The sequence below is a fragment of the Chlamydotis macqueenii genome, chromosome 2 (assembly GCF_036417535.1).
Source record: "Chlamydotis macqueenii isolate bChlMac1 chromosome 2, bChlMac1.mat, whole genome shotgun sequence".
Lineage (NCBI taxonomy): Eukaryota > Metazoa > Chordata > Aves > Otidiformes > Otididae > Chlamydotis > Chlamydotis macqueenii.
Window position 1 is genome coordinate 4,323,311 of NC_141557.1, and position 17,553 is coordinate 4,340,863.

The following is a 17,553-nucleotide window of genomic DNA, read 5'->3' on the forward strand; positions in this document are numbered from 1 at the left end:
CCCCCGCATGATGAAATCCCGCGCGGTGTAAAAACGGCCCCGCTCCCCGCCGCCGCACTTTCCGCACAAAGTTGGCAGCGGCCGCCGCAGATTCGGCGCGGCGCGGCGCGGGGCGGTAATGGCGGCGGCGGGGCGGGAGGGGGCGCGCGGGAACGCGCAGACCCCGCAGCCACCCAGCGCGGCTGGGCCGGGCCGGGCCGGGCCGAGGGCGGCGGGGGGCCGGGGCGGGGGATGTGGAGTGTTATTTTTTCAGCGTTTGAGCTCGGAAAGCTTTGTGGGTTTTGGGCTCGGCGGTGTTTTGTTTTCGCACTGATCCACGGCTTTCCCTCTGCTGCCTGGGGGCTGCGCCGGCATGAACAGCACCCCGCTGCCGGACCCCTCGGGCTGGCGTTAGGGCAGGAGCCAAATCCTGCTCTCGCCTGAGGACACCGGTGTGGGAGGGCTTCCCTGGAGGAAGGACTATCATGGAATTACAGAACAGTTTGGGTTGGAAGGGACCTTCAAAGGCCATCCAGCCCAACCCCCCTGCAAGGAGCAGGGACATCTCCAACCAGATCAGGTTGCTCAGAGCCTCATCCAACCTGGCCTTGAACGTTTCCAGGGATGGGGCATCCACCACCTCTCTGGGCAACCTGGGCCACTGTTCCACCACCCGCATGGTAAAAAATGTCTTTCTTATTTCTAATCTAAATCTACCCTTTTTTAGTTTAAAACCTTTACCCCTTGTCCTGTCACACCAGGCCCTGCTGAACAGCCTCTCCCCATCTTTCCTGCAGCCCCCTTTAGGCACTGGAAGGCCGCTCTAAGGTCTCCCCGGAGCCTCCTCTTCTCCAGGCTGAACAGCCCCAGCTCTCTCAGCCTGTGCTCATAGAAGAGGTGCTCCAGCCCTCTGATCATCTTCTTAGCTTCCTCTGGACCTGCTCCAGCAGGTCCCACATCAGAACAAGGAACCATGAGAAGCACCGGTGGCAGGGTAAAACTTCCTATCCCTGGGAACTGAAGTCCTCCATGAAGGAGAATCCAAACACTGGTTACATAAAACAAGATTTAAGATAAATTTAAAGAAAAAAAAAATACACTTTCCCCATTGCCCTCATCCTCCTCTTCATCTCCCCCTCCCTCCACCTGGGACTGGGAGCGTCGGCGCTGATACCATGTTGGCGTAACTGGAGTATTTAGGCTGCTATTTTGTACCTGTCTGTTTGTTTGAGACAGCCCCAGCCTCCTAATGAATGTATTTGAATATTTATCTGCCTGTTCTGAATGGTATATTTGTATTTCAAATGCTTAATTGTTATTTTTATTTAGCTGCAAATTGCTGTTTTTATTTCACTGATGTACCTACTTGGAAAGTGCTCTAGTCAAGGTTAACACTGAGCTTTTCTCTAGTCCTGATTATTTTTTTTTTAATTAATCCAATGCTGATAAGAGTGTAAGGATGCTGCGCCCCCCTTCCAGCTTGTCACTGTGATCTAAGATGTGAAGATGGTGGAATCAGCCCCAGAAGAAACTGGTGTGGAGGAATCGGGACAGGACAAACCAGCTGGTACCACTGAGGAAACATGGGCAGGATCCCAGGCAGATGGAAAACCCCGGTGACCAGGAGCAGCTCGGTTCTCCTGTACTGAACCCAGAGGACCAGGTAGCAGCGCTCCTCCGGAATGTGGGATTTTTAACCCCTCCTAGAAGATTTTCTCCCTTTCTCTGCAGCAGAGCAGGACTGGTCCCCAGGGCAGCACCCCAGAGCTGCAGCCAAAGATGGAGACGGGCCAAGCTGGTGCCTTGAGCCTTTTCCCCTCAATAAAATCCTGCCTCACACACACTGCTGACCCCAGCAACGTCTCTTCTTGCAGATGAAGCATGCCGGGGACTGGTTCCCAGCACTGTGTCCGGCTGGCATGGGACAACCTCAACACAAGGGCCAAAAAGACCTTCTCCCTGCCCATTCCCACCTAGCTAGGGGTGCAGCTCTTCCCCCTCCTTTAAAAAACATCTGGCTGAGAGCACCTATGGAGCAAGATCGAGCCATAGCACTTGGCCTTGTGAATAAATCCTTCATGACACATTTATTGCCCATGCTTTGGGCTCGCAAGATAATTGGACCGTGCAGTCAGCTTGAACTTTTAGAGTCATCTTGGTTTTTCAGTTAAAGGAACAAAGCAAAGAAGAAGAAAAAGGGAAAAAAAAAGGAGGGTGGACATGTGTCCTGAGCAAGGTTAGAGGAGGGTGGGTAGGGAGCACACAAGGAAACTCCAAGCATCCCTTTTGCAATGGTACTGCTGAAGGCTGACAGCGTGATTTAGGGTCCTGGGACTCAAGGCACACTGCCAGATCCCCACTAGGTTGTGCAGAAAGAGAGAATTGGGCAGCGCTGGGCAGCAAAACCATAGCAGCATGAGCAAAACCGGACCCCCAGAACTAGGTCACACCCAGGGTTGGCTGAACACCATCTCCAAGCCTATTTCAGTGGGAAGGGATACATGTTTCCGGGAATTATCAAGAAGATAATATCAGAGATAAAACTAAAGCTTTATAGCAGTGCAGAGCTGCGTGGAAGGGCTTCGTGCATCCACTGCTGACAGAGGGTCTGTGGACTGGGGCACAGACCCCGTACGTGCTCGTACCGTCTCTCCTGTCCCCTTGGGTCTCGGGGTGCTGCCACACTGCTCAGACCTCCTCCAGCGCAGAGGATCTCCGTTGATCTGATGCTGCAGAGCCCCTGTGCCTCGTCCTGGTTTGCAAGGAGGACCCAGCACTGTCTTCATTTTCAGCAGCCTCCTGGATGGGTGAACGACCAGCACTCCCAGGCGCACCATTGCCACTGGTTAACATCTCACCACTGCCCAGCTTTTCCCCTCCTTTTAAATCGGATTCCAGCTCTGTGCCTCTTTGCATTCAATAAGCACCTTGGAGGGGACAGTATGAGGATGCCCATCTTGGGTCCTTTGCTCTGCAGCCCCCCTAAAAGGACCCCGCGGGGCTATGGGGCAGGTCAGGATCATAGGGAGCACCTTACTCCATCCTCTTCTGGGGTGGCGTTTGAAAAGCCATTTCCATTTCCTTTCCTGGTTGTGAGGCTATGCTGTGGGGATGAAATGGGACATGTCACCCCCGTGACACAGGGGAGCTCTCAGTACAAGGAGGGGAGGATTCATTGCATGAGGGGATTTGCAGGAAAGGGCAAAGGAAGAAGGGGTTCAGGCATATCCCTCCACCCCTTCAGCTTGGAAACTTTTGGATGCAGAAACAGAGAGGTATCAGCACCCCCTGAAAGGTCTGGGGGGTGTTAAGGAGATATGGGGTCACTAAAGGAGAACAGAAACGTGGCTGTGGCCCCCCCTGCTTCCTCTCTCTGGGTCAGCAGCAGGGTGGGAGCAGCGAGGCCACAAAATGGGAGGCAGGAGGGAGGCTGCAGGAGATGGGGAGGGATGGAGAGGAGGAGAGAGCCCTGCTCTGGCCGCAGGGGATTTCTTTTAAGGGAGGGAAAGGAGGAAAAAAATCCTCTGCGGAGGCGTAAGGAGGCGGGGGGGGGAATGCACGCAGTACATGGCTCCTTGTTTCAGCCTGGCTCGTCGGTTTGCAAATACATTTCTGCTCCACTGCACTCACGTCTCCGTGCATTTTCCTGGCAGATGCGCCAGGCCCCGCTGGCCAAAACCCCTCCGAAACCCCCCAAAACAGAAACCCGGCAGTGGGATGGAGATGGGAAGGGGGGAGAAAAAGAGTGTCGGGGGGTTTTGGGCTTTTTTTGGGGGTGTTTTTCTCTGGCTGGGGTGCGAAGGTGGGTGCCTCAGGCCCCGGGCCCAGTGCCGCTAGATGGCAGGCGGCCCCTTGCCCGCTGCGCGGCCCTGCCGCCATTCCCGGCCCCAGCACTGGGCCTCCCAGTTTTCCAGCATTCCCGCTGGGTTTTGGGGAGGCGCAGCCGTGGGCCAGAGTTTCCGTGCTGGGATGCTTTGTAAAACCGAGGGGCACCCCAGCCCAAGGAAAAGGGTCTTTCGCAATGCGGGGCGACGGCAAGGACGGCCCTCCGAGGCTCAGACGCCTCCAGACTGCCTTTCCCCGAAAAGAAATCCTCCGTTTTCCTTCCCTCCCGCCCCCGCTTTTGGTTTCTTTCTGTTTTTCTTTTCTGTTTTTGTTTTTTTTTTTTTTCCCCTCTTCCGCTCTGAAAGGCTGCCTGCTTTTTTCCCTAGCTCATTTCCAGCATCAAGGTAGCAAAATCAGACAGATGCATCCCTCCGAACACAAGCTGAGCCGCAGTGATGTGCACACAAGGTTCAAGATGATTTCCCAGCACTGGGGGATTTTTAGGCTGGCAGTAAACTAAGCAGAGCCTGAGGCATGCACATAAATGGTTTAACCTGGCTTTCCTCGGTAGGGCTTCATTTTTTTAGCCTCCAAAACAAGGTGGCTGCATCCAGCGTGCTTTTAGGATGCAGTTTCCAGCTCCTGGTTTCCCCCAAGCCGTGTTTGAGGGCTGTCTGGGGAGAGAAATACCCAGCCCCATCCAAACCCATGGCACAGAGCGTGCACATAATCATGGCATAAATCTGTTTCACCACTGTCATTGTAAAAAAAAAATTTCCTTATGTTCAGTCTGAATCTACCTCCTGCTATTTTAAAATCATTACCCCCCTGTCCTGTCACATGGGGACACAGGCTTTTTAGCAGGGTCTGTGGTGATAGGGCAAGGCGTAATGGTTCTAAACTAAAAGAGGATAGATGTAGATTAGACATGAGGAAGAAATTTTTTATCATGAGGGTGGCGGAACACTGGCCCAGGTTGCCCAGAGAGGTGGTGGATGCCCCATCCCTGGAAACATTCCAGGCCAGGTTGGACGGGGCTCTGAGCAACCTGATCTGGTTGGAGATGTCCCTGCTCTTTGCAGGGGGGTTGGACTGGATGGCCTTTGAAGGTCCCTTCCAACCCAAACCATTCTATGATTCTATGACACTGACTGCAGGGAACAATGCTCTGAGGGTTCATCTGCATTGTGGGGCTTCCGTGTTCTTTCCTTTCGTCACCCCTTTCTGGATACAAAGAACTGGGCTATCTGGTGGGGGAGTAGACACACTGAATGCTACTGAAACTCACCCCCTCTTGGGACAGGGCTTTTTTTAGACTGAAGTAGGAAGCACAAACCTCACCCTGAGCTTCCTCTAGGGTTTGGTTCTTCCTAGAGGTTTCTCCTTGCCGGAAATTTCTTTTCTGCACTCCTGGCCCCAATCCAGCCAAATGCTTAAGCAAACACTTAGCTTCAAACCACCTAGCCCCCTGCACTCCTGCAGGTGCCTTCATGGAGAGGGCCCCTTGTTCTTCCTCACCTTGGGAAAGCTCATGCCTCTCCATGCTCCTGCTGTGAGATGATGGGTCTCCTCATCTTGCTGCCAGCAGCGGGAAGCAGGAGTATTAACTTGCTTTGCTCCGCACTGGCTACAAAACTATCCCTGTACCTATGCAGGGAGAGAGTTATCAAACCTCTGCCATGAGGGCATGTGAATGCTGCATATGAAGATCTGGGATCCTCAGGCGTAAGCATCTGCAGCCCTGAGAGCTAAGATCTGTGGCTCAGCCCATCCTCATCTTCTCTTCTCTTCTCTCTGCTCTTCTCACCAGAGGATGGTCAGGTAATGCTTAAAATGCCAACAGTGCCTGTGAATATTTGATACTGGCTGAAATGGCCAAGCAAAATCACAGTTGCCATCACCAGCAGGGACTCCAAGACTTGCCCCTATGTCAATGATGAGCCCCAACATTATTGTGATAGTTCATTTTGGCACAGGCCACCAAAAAAGTCTGATCCATTTGGTCACACCCACACAACAGCTCACACCTAGGCAGTCTCCCAGGTTTGGCTGTGCGGGAGCTCTGATAGAAATGCAGGTTGGTTTCCTGACCCTTCATCTGCTCTGAATTTAAATTCTGCAAGCCCTGATGCAAGGAACTGAAGTGCATATTGATTAAGGGCCTTTTATGGACGCCTTGCAGCGCATATTAAAAATAATTTAAAACATGCATTCTGATATTAATGACTCTTGTCTCTGGCACTTTTCAGTTATTCAGTCTTGACTTTTAATTGAAACACTTTAGTTAAAACTAATTCCTTCAGCCAGAGAAGATGAAGTGCCCCTTCAGGTGTGTGCCATGGTGAGGCTTTCGACCTCAAGGTTCCCAAATTGCAAAGTGGCTGTGGCACTCCTGGAGACGAGCTTCTGTCCTTCAGGTGAGCGTGGGTGGATTGTCCTCTAAGGAGCCATTTCTTTGGACTTCCCCTCTGGGTGATGCTGATTTGAGCATGGGCTGCTGCAGAACAAGCCTTTTGCTGCTCCAGCACTCAAGGCAGTCACATGGGAAAGATTAATAACCTCCCTCAGCAGGGCAGTGACTGCACCCACGTGCAGCACTCGGAAAACTCAGAAAATGATGGCACCTCAGCACTGGTGATGCTCTATGTATGCCTCCATTATGCTTTCTTCTGCCTCTACATCTGATCCCAGGTGGCTTGTTCTAGCCTTGAAGCTCAGGTCTGAAAGGGCACCTTGGCTTGAAAACATCCCCCAGCGAGGATGTGGCATTTTGTAGAAGCAGCAGCAAGAGATGTCGTCTTGGGGCTGCCAGGATGCATACAGCCCAGCTTGGTGGAGACAGCAGCTTATTTAATATTTGTTGGCTCCGTGGTGGCCGACATAGGAGACAGGGGTCTGCACAGTGGTTTGGTGTAGAAGAACAAGATCTTGCATGTTATGGAGACTTATTTCCATGTTATCCTCCTGCTCCATGGCTGGAGCCTTCAGTACAACATGGGAGGGGGTTTATCTTTGTGTTCCCTTTGCCTCCAAGGAGAAACAAGCCCACAATAAGCGCGTGGCCCCAGATGGGTGCTGCAATGTCAGATCCAGTGCTCAGCCCACCTGAGGTCAATGCCTTCATGGGAAGCTTGAGCCTCGACAGTCCTCACTCTCACCATTTTGTGACCAGGGACAACTGCATCTGTCAATCTGTCTCCTCTCCTGAGCTCTTAAAGGAAATCAATATTTTTTTTGTCCAGCCTCTGGTGGGACAGACTGTTGAATATCAATCAGTGCTTTCACCCCCATGCATGGTCCAGAGCCTGGGGCGGACACTCCAAGACCACAGGGATTTCATGGCTGTCACCCACTACATAGCATTGGCACAGGATGGGAGAGTCCACTCGTGCATCAGAAGGGACCTCTGCCCGCGAGAGCTAGGGATCAGTGACTGGCCATGACCTATTATGGTTCTGGTTTAAAAAAAACTTACTCCATCCACTGATTGCATGCTAAATGATCATTTAGTTCTTTATAAGTAGACATAAAGCATGAACCAACTGGGATCCTAAGTGCATCTCTCCAATTCAAGTGCCTTCCCTATAGGTGTCGTCAAAGCCACCAGTCACCACTTTCCCCACAGACTGAGTTGTCCATCTAAACCATCACACATGCAGTGCGGCAGAATCCTGAGAGGAGTCATGGTCACCAACATAATTCAGGTGGTGAATAATCATTACCCCATAGAAGAATATCAAGAGAAAGTATTTTGACATGTGCTGCAATATTTTTTTTTCAGAGACAATATTCATTTTATTCCTTGTCTGTTTTTAGCTTTTCGGTGACTTTTTGTCCCTCTCATGACAAAAAAAAAACGCCCTTCCTCATGTTAACTCAAAAATGAATTTCTTTACAATAGCTGGGATGAGCTCCCACCTTCACTGTCCTGCTCCTCAAAGGAACTCTCCTGAGGCAATGCAAACACTATGCTCCCTAAATGGACACAACTTGATCTATCAGAGAAGCTCCTGAGGGGCAGCAAGGAATCTCTAAATTTAAAGATAAGTTCAGTAGGACCTGTTGTGATAGGACAAGGGGTAATGGTTTTAAAATAGAGGGGGGTAGATTTAGATTGGATATTAGGAAAACATTTTTTACAATGAGGGTTGTAGAGCACTGTCCCAGGTTGCCCAGAGAGGTGGTGGAAGCCCCATCCCTGGAAAGGTTCAAGGCCAGGTTGGATGAGGCTCTGAGCAACCTGATCTGGTTGGAGATGTCCCTGCTTCTTGCAGAGGGGTTGGACTAGATGACATTTGAAGGTCCCTTCCAACTCTAACAATTCTATGATTCTATGATTTAATTGTTCCATTGTGGCGTTTTACAGGGCAATTGAGTTGGGCTGTGTTTCCAAGGCTTTTTATTGTTGTTGTTGATTTTACCTTGTAAGTCACACAGTAATGGGTTTGACTCTCTGGGTCAAACGCTTGGCTGGAAACCATGGGGTTCATCAGACAGCAAAGCAAGTGTTTGCCCATGTGATGTCAAGGAGTTAAAAATTGTGACCTAAATCTCTGAACCCCAAGCAGAGGCATTCTCCAGACCCAATGTCTTCATATTTGCCTAATTCTCTCAGATTTTTTACCAACGGTAATGGTTATAAACTCCAAGAGTAGGCAAGAGTGCATACACGTCTTGACTATCCTTAAGGAGCGTCTGCGGTGCTGTAGTTTGGGTGTATGAAGAGGACCTTGCCAAAAACTGCCCAGACTTTCCGAATTGCAGTGCTTTGTGCACATGGGTAGATCTGAACGTAGCTCTCAGGAAAAAGCCCATCGAATAACATAACACATCCTGCCCTCTTCTCCTCCCCAGGCTCCAGTGCTTGCAGATGACAACAGCATTACTGCAGGGCTTCCAGCAGGCAGTGATGATTGCAAATGGTGGTTATTTACAATAAATGGAGCATTCAGATGGAAAAGTCTGAGTTACTCCTCTAATCGTGTCCTAGGGTGGTTTGTGCTTAGGGACACCCTCTCCTTGCCGTTGTACCACAGCACTGTACATCATCGTCCTAAGTGATTTCAAAATGCAGTGACTATGGTTTGCTTTTGTTTGGAATCAGAGTTTTGCTGTTCAAGGAGAAACTGAGACTCTGGCCTCTTTTTTTTTTTCTTTTTTTTTTTTCTTTTGAAGGTTGCAGTTGGACTTGCCTTTCTATGCACAAAATGAGGATACTGGTGGTACCCTTTGCAGAAACCATACATGTTATGCCCCAGCAGTCTGTGCCTTCCTGCCTCTCCCGTCTCAGAAACACACACCCACAGACCAGGATGCTGCTTTCCTTCTCCCTCAGGTGCTCAGCAGCAGAAGGTGGTAGGTGGGATGGAAATGTTGCTCAGATGAAGGACCAGTTGGAGGATGCCATGCCTACAGCTGAAGAACAGCCACACAACAACATGAAACTTTTCATCCTAGTGATTCTGAGGGTTTTTTTTTTTTTTAAATGCTGGTGAAAGTTTCCTGAGTGGAGATACAGCTGTAACACTACAATACTAGGCTTCTTCAACACTCAGACCTACACACGTTTTGCTGAAGGATCTTACCTTCCTAACAACCCATGGGAAAGTGCTCAATCCAGACACTCCCCACCACTTTGGTCAATTTGGAAGCCAGAAGTTGAGTGTCATAGCTTGAACTCATCTTTAATTATCTGGGGTCTGTTCACACTAAAATCAAACAATCAGAGTGAAATGTCCTACCAGCATAGCCCATAATTCACGACTGTGTTGATTTCTCTCCTAGGATACAGTGACATCAGTAAATAACAAAAGACTGGATCCTGTCAAAGAAATCAAGGAGGAGATATCAGAGGTATTGGCAAATGCTCTCCAAGGGACATGAAAACTATAGTGGCCTGCCATCACCCTGCAAGAAAAATAGAGTGAAAGCACATGAGATTTAATTAATAAAAAATGTTAGTTTAATGCAGATTTATGTTTGTATATTGTAGCATTGGGAGTTTCCAATGGCTGTGACCACATCCTCCTTGAATTCAGCAAGCCTTTAAAAATGAACCACAAAGGAAACACAGAACTGATTTATTTAGGGAGAAAGAAAAGCTTTTGTTTTCTGTTGTTTCACAGAATGCCATTCTGACACAAGCCTGCCTCTTCTGGGACCTGTGCTACGTAAGCAGATCCTTATTGTCCCAAAGCACATACCCCAGTCTCCCATCTTTAACACACATTCCACTCTCCTGCCTTTAAGACAAAGTAATAATGTTTTCCTGACCCTCCAGAACAGAGAGGAAAAATTAATAAATGTTTGTGTTATTGTACCGCTAGTGCATCTGAATAGCCCAGCAGAATAAGGAAACCAGATCTCACCTGCTCTTCTCTCTTCAAGCTAGTGACAGACCACGTCAGGGCATCTTTGACTTTCCATCTCTCAGCCTCCAACAGCACCTGTCAGCAGCCCATCTGTTGGAGAGAAAACCCACTTGGCTCCGCTCTGTAGTTATTTAAAGAAAAAGACTGTAAATACTTACATCATTCAGGAGTCTGAGTGCTGTGGGAACCCACCAGATTTTTATTCTTAACTCACGCCATAGACAGGTAAGTCACTGAGACCAAACTTGACCGTTACCTGGTGATAGAAAGCTGGTGGGATAGAATGTGTTCCCGTGATCCCATGGACATGCTTTTTTTTTTTTTTTTTTTGCCAGATTCAGAGCATGTGCTACTGTGTTCGTGGCAAGTGGTAGCCTGTCCATCCCACCAGCCGTCGCAGCCAGCACTGCCGCGTTCCCTGGCACACCAGGACACATGGGTGCTGTTACGTGGTGGAGGGGTTTGTGCAGGGCATTGCTTTGAGGACTGGCTGATGCTTCTGAGTCACTGCCTTAGCAAAACCCTCGGAAAAAGCAACGAGGCAGGAGGGCAGTGCGTTACCGGGGCATGGCACAGCACCGTTTCCACAGCTCTACTTCCCAGATGCCATATTCAGCAGTGCCATATGGGAACAGTGACCCCACAAGTGGCCTTTCCCCAGGAGACAGAGTGGTGGAGATAAACACGGAGTCTTTGTGTGGAAATGGCTCTCATGAACGGCAGATGGTGCAAGAGGAAGCATAGCTGGCAGGATCAGCCAGCATTTTTCCTAGATGATGATGAATCAAAGCCAGCAAGCTGCTGGCTCCTGCCTTGCATGTTGTCCAGTCCAGGAGACCAGAGAGGACTGGTGGCAGTGGGTTGGGCTGTGAATGTGGGAAGATCTCTGGAGGAGGGAGAGCCTTGAAAGCAGGAAAGTGGAGCTTAGGGAAGACATACTGAACTCACTCTAGACTGGGTGGGGCAGAAGACCAAAACATGAATCAGCTACAGAGCACTGAAATGAGGCTAGTCTTGGTCATTTGGAGTTGGCTGCCACTGACTCGCCTCATTGCCAGTCAGTTCGATGCAAGCCTGGCAAACAGCCTGCTGAGGATGATTAAATCACCATGCTGTCGCTGCCTGAAACCCTTCCTAGACCCCCTTCTGGAGTGACTTCTGCAGCAGTACACCAGCACCCTTGAGCATCTCCCAGACGACTTCTCATTCCTCCTGGGTAGCTGCAGGACAGCAACGGAGTGTGCGCTTGGTTAGCAAAAAGGAAGACAGATCATTATATTGATCATTGCTTCTGTACTGTGATCTTTTCTGTTTTGCCCCGCAGGGTGTAAAATCAAGAAGCACCTGGAGGAATGAACCACAGCTGAGGAGAACCAAAACCACTGAGGGCTTCTTTGGCTCTCTCACTGCTCCATGGGAACCAGGAAGAATGAATCATGAGGCATGATAAGCTATTTGCTTATGGGACTGTGGGATACCTGATGGCCCTGAATAAAACGATGTTCCAGGGAATCCCTGGCCGTACTCTGGAGTGATACATCCAGCCTAACATATTGCTCAAGAGACCTCTCTGTGGTAAGGACAGAGCACCCCACTGATGTCAGCGTATCTCCCAGTGCCCTTGGCCTTCAGACAGATCAGCCATGACTATATGCTCCTCCAGGTCTCTAGGTCTAGCCTGGAGAACAGGAGTAGAGGTGGAGCAGCCGCCCTGTGTTCCTAGCCTGCACCGGTGACCAGTGGAGAGGTGGTCAGGAGGGACAGCTAGCTGAATCCATGCGAGGCAGGTAGCTCTGCCTGGCTTCTAATGAGAACCTGGAGAACATCAAGGAACAAGATCTCCCTGCAAGTCCCGTCGTATTGCTCCACAGAGGCAGGCCTGGGCCTCTCGCTCAGACTTACCAGCTCTATCTCATTTTTCTTTGTGTAGGTGACTTGACTTGCTCAAGATGCCAAGTATGTGGGATGCTTTCCCAGTGAATTTCGTAGGAAGCAGCACAGGCAAGGGCAGTCCCATCCTGAACACAAGCAGAGAGCTTTATCACGGCTGGTGGTTACAAAAAGTCGAGGAAATACAGCAGTAGGTTAGGAGAGGTTGGGTAGGTACCCAGCAGAAAAGGCTAAACCCAAGCCAGTTAGCAGGGAATGACAGAGTTTTCTAGAGATTTGGATGACAGAGAGCAGGAAGATACGTGGAGGGCTTGGGGAAGACAAGTCTGGGCTGCAGGGTGTCCCAGCAGGGACGTCAGAGTAGCAGAGAGATCTTATGGTAGAAAATCTTTCAAACAATAGAAAATCTTTAGAAACAATAAATCAGAGTCACTTTATACCAGGTTCAAGACCTGGTTCTTGCGGCCCTAGTGTTTAGATCTAGCCCTAAAACTCAAATTACTGTGCTGTTTGATGATGATGACTTTTGGTGCTTTGAAAATCTCATGTATATTCCACAGCATAATTGGCCTAAAATACATTTTCCTCATTCTTCTTGTGCCGTCAAAGTCAGACCTCCTAGGTTTTGTAACCTGCTTGTTTACACTGCTTCAAGCAAGATCAGAGTCAGGTCCCTGGATGTGGTGGTGCCTTTCACCGCATTCTTCCTTTAGTCTTTTTTTTCTGTCTTTTCTGCCCCATCCCTGACAGGGGAAGTGCTGTTCTTTCCATGCTCCTTGTTTCGGTTTGAAGCAGTCATAGAAAAAGTGACAACTGGGAAAATAAAGAACCTACAGTATCTGCTTTGGCAAGGACAGCACATCCCACTGCTGAGCAACGCTGAGTCGAACCAGCGACCGCCTGCCTGGGTCAGATGGAGATTTTACTGCCTTACATTATTGGATCTGCTCAAGACAGCGTGGTGCACTGCCACACTGCAGAATGACTAATAATCCAACGTTAAAGTCGAGAAATACGCATTAATAGTAGTCCTGCGAGAAGCAGGACTTGATGATCCTTACGAGTTCCTTCCAACTTGAGATATTCTATGATTCTATGATTTCAGGACACGCAATTGAAATTCGAAAAATAATGCTGATTAGAAGCAAATGGCAAGGCCAGATAACTTATTATTTGGGAGATCAAGTAATCGTCTGGGGCAGGGTAACAGATACAAACCTTGGCCTTCCCAGATTATTGTTCTCTGCCAAAATGACTAAAGGTTGCTAGGCAGTGTCAGTGTGTTTCCCCCAAATTGAAGGAGCGTAACAAAAGCAAATGAGTTCACTGCAGTTGAACTGAACTTATATCAAACGTAAATATGTATAACCATTGCTAATGTTGAGTTGTCTTCCGCAAAGCATGTTGAGCACCTGAAAGATTTAATGAAAACCAAGGTCCTTCCTTCATGTCATTTATAGTGTGGAAGTCTTCTGGATCAGCCAAGGTGGACCTGCCACTCCTCTCCAGACTTTGTCTGATGGTTGTAAGGCCCTGGTTCAATGTCCAAGGCTGTTGCTAAATGCTGCCTTAAGCCCCCTTTTCCTTCCCCTCCAAATCCAGGGAAAATGAAACCCAATCTCAGATAGTCCTGAGACTTCCTCCACCTCCAATGATAAACCAGAAAATCTTATCAAAGCACAACTTTATGAAAGGGAAGGCAGACAAAGGAAGAGCGAAGAAAGATATGATAACATCCTAAACCATGAAATAAGCCTCATTTTGCCGGGGATCCCACGCGATAGTCTCTCCCTCCTTATTTTTATGAGGCAGCCACCATCAGCTTCATGTCAACACATCACCGTCACGTTTTGGTGGGACCTCCACCCCCTTGCCCAGGGGAGGACGCTGGGTCTGTAGGTCACCCTGGAGTTTCTGCTCTCTGTAGATCACTCCTGTCCCTGCTGGGCACCTCTCTCATCTCCATAGGACACTCTCTGGTGCCTACATAGAACCACAAGCCTAGAGAGAACCCAAAAAACAATATTTGCCACGAAAGGAGGAATTTCCCAAAGAGACTCTTGGGACTATGGTAGAGCGACAAAAAGAGTCTGGGACTGCACATGGAGGTGACATGGTAAAACAGGGTTGTAGTAGATGACAAAGGGTCCAGGAAAATAGACAAGGACCTGAAATTGTCCCGGCATCACACACAGGGACATAAAAAGGAGTCTGAGATGCACAGTGGAAAACGATCAGTGGCACAGGGACCATCAATGCTGGCTCGAGGTTCTCCTGCCCTCGCCGGGTGAGGACCAGCCAGCAGTGGAGACCCTGAGTAACATGGGGCTGGTGCGCACTTCGCCACTGCAGCCAGCTCTGTGCCGTTCATCTCTCCAGATTTCCTAGTATTTGTTCTCTTGTTCTGGGAAGAGGAGCGAGCTGCAAGAGGCCCATCTCGCAGGGATGTTTAGAGAAAGGAAAGTCCATTGTGTGAAAGAATTTGGTATTTCAGGGTTTGTTTTCCTTCTGACACAGTACAAAACACCACCATGTCAAAACCCTCCATAAGGCAAAACAGAACAGAAAAAAACAACCCCAAAAGCAACAAACAGTGGCGTTCAGTTTGGACATGGTCTGTGGCAGTGTTTCTCTTTGCTTTTTGGCTTTTCGATCTCAGAATGCCTACTACTGCAGCTATTTCAGGAAAAGAAAAAAAAAAAGGAGAAAGAAAAAAAGAAAGGGAAAACAATATTCACGCCACAGCAGAGAAGGGGAGCCTTTCCCTGGGCCAGGGCCTGACCCCACGTCGGTGGGTTTTCTGTGCGGTGGAAATGGAATGAAAGCAGCTCTGCTCTTTCTGCCCTAGGTTGGAAGCAGAGCTGCAAAGGACTCTCCGAGTCTTAAGGGAGAAAACCAGGGAACAGGCAGCACAGAGACCCTGCAAGACATCAGCAGAGTTGTTTTGCATCAGCTTTCCTTGAGCAGAAGGACTCTTGCAAAGCAGTCAAGAAATTTTAGAAAGATTGGACGTAAGCATTGGCTCCCAGCAACAAAACCAGGAGAAAGTCACCGATCTGAGCAGTGCTTTGGGTCAGACCCTGCAAATGTCTGTCACGCCAAGAGCTCCTAGCCCAGCTTTCCCAGCCTCCCTGATGGCCCTGGATGGGCTCGTGTCTCTCCTCATGAGACACTCAGGATGGTGACATTTTGTGGGTACCGGTGCTTGGACGAGTTCCCCCGCTGGGGCAATCCAGGGTGCCAATGCCTTCAGCGGCGGCAGAGAGCAGCTCACCACCACCTCTCTGCGAGCGTTTTCCGAGCGCTTGGCGTGGCGCCCGGCCACCTTTCACTGCTGCCTTTTCATTCGCGTTAATTCACTGCGTTTCCTCTCTTGCTCCTTGCAAGAAACAGAGGGAGAGCTTGTTCCAGCAGACGGGCCCCATCCGCTCCACCCGGCTCTGCTGGAGCGAGGACTGGAAAAGAGAGATGGAGGCGAACGGGTATCTCCCACCCCTCTGGGGCCCCGCGTGCTGCCTGCGTGCTGCTTCCCAGCAAATACGGTAAGCGTTCAGCCTAAAAATGTAAGTCTGATCTCATGACACAGGGTGGCCCTGCATTCCTCACCTCTGACATAACCCGCTGGGAGTGTGCTCCGCAGAAAAACACAAACAAGATGTACTGACGGGCTGGCGGTGGGGGCCAGGCGGTTGGCAGATGTGCTCCAGAGCCCCCGCGCAGCCCCCTGGGTGCCACAACCCCGCTCCGGCACAATCTGTCCCCGTCCCAGGGAGGGTGAAAAACGCAGCCCCTGCTGCGAGGATAGAGCTAGAGCCGTCCATTGCTTCTTGCACCAGGCGATGTGCGGGTGCTTGTCCCAGCCTCCACTCCAATCCTGCACCCCAGGAAGGGGGGTGGTGGGCAGGTAAAACTGCCTGTGGCTCGGTATCATCCAGGGAGGCAGCTGCATTCCCTGGGGTTTCACTTGGTGAATGCCTGAGGGCATCTTTAAGGACTTGTGGTGCTTTTGCGGTCAGTTGGTGATTGTTATTTTTTGCCTTGGTTTTTGTTCCTTTCTGCATCTGAGTCTCTTTGGGACAGGCTCTGCTCCAGGTCTGCCATGGCCACGGCTGCTGCATCTGCTCCGGCACCAGCCTCCCATTCCCGTTAGCCCCCTGCTCTTATCAGCACCTTTGCAGCGATGCCAACAGCCCCGTTTGCTCTGGGTCCATCATGCCCGGGTGCAAGCTGTGCTCCACAGAGCTTGGCACCCAAAGCCTTTGGGTGTCAGAGGGTGGTGTTCCCTCCTTGTACCCAGATGGGGCACTGGGACTAAATGATTTGCTAGGGATCACGCAGAGAATCGGGGCAGGGTAACGATCCAAGCCTTGCTGCCATGGGGCTGACTTCCCTCCCAGGAAGAGCCAAACCCTCCTGCAAGTACAGCCTTGTCTGGAGCAGGGGCCAGATCCTGCTCGGCGCGGAGCTCACCTCCCATCTCACCCAGCCACACGGCACCACTTGTTTACTTTCTTTTGCAAATGCCCTAAACCTTGACAACGACCTATTTTCCCTTCTGTTGCGCAAAGCTTCTTTCCTAGAAAGAGGCTTTGTAACGCTCCGTCCAACCAGCCCAGCTCTCCTCCGTGTACGTAAAAGCGAACTTTCAATGTCTGGCAGGTTTAGCTGGGCTCAAACACACCCAAAACCCACACGCGGGTGAGCTGCGAGGCTTGGTCAGGTGCTACCTGAAACCATCCTGCGAGACTGCCAGCCCGGCTTGCAGAGGAATCAGATAAGCTGTAAGTCAGCCTTCAAGTCCAATCCTCAAACTTTCTTTTTCTCATTAGTGCTTTTCATCTGTCGGCTCCTGCTCCAGCATTCAACAAAGCTAGGAGAAAACTTTTATCTTCTGCAGACATTTCTCCTCTGTTTCTGTCCTCACCATTCCCTGGCATTGAAAACATTTCATTTTTGGTTTTGTTTTTTTTTTAATTTCACATTTTAAAAAAGAGAATTTTGTAAAACATAATTATTTTCCTCCGCAATTCTTCCAAGTTTTCAGGATTACTACTCCTCTGGCAGAGGATGGTTTGCAAGAGAAAACAAGACAAACAATGGTAACAAGAGAAACAATGGTTCAAATTTGCTTCTTCAGAGCACACACAGTTTGATCCCAGAGCAGGAGAGGGCCCTTGCTCATGGGTCCAACCCTCTTTTCAGCCACCCCTTCACCTTGGGACTCTCCCTCCTTTTCTTTTCCTCGAGGAGGTGCCCTGGCCACGCTCAGGCTGTTGGTAGCATGGGGTTGTCTCCTTTTCCCCACAGTGATGATCACATACAGCTCGTGCCATCACTTCTTCTCCATCTCTAATCTAAAGCTCAGCTTTTTGAATTAACCCAAAGTCAGTGCTGGTTTATTTGAACGTGACAGGCTGTAACCTGGAGCTGGAGACATAGATTCAGCCTAACAAATTCCCCTTGGCCAGCTGAGAGCACAGGTTAGAGA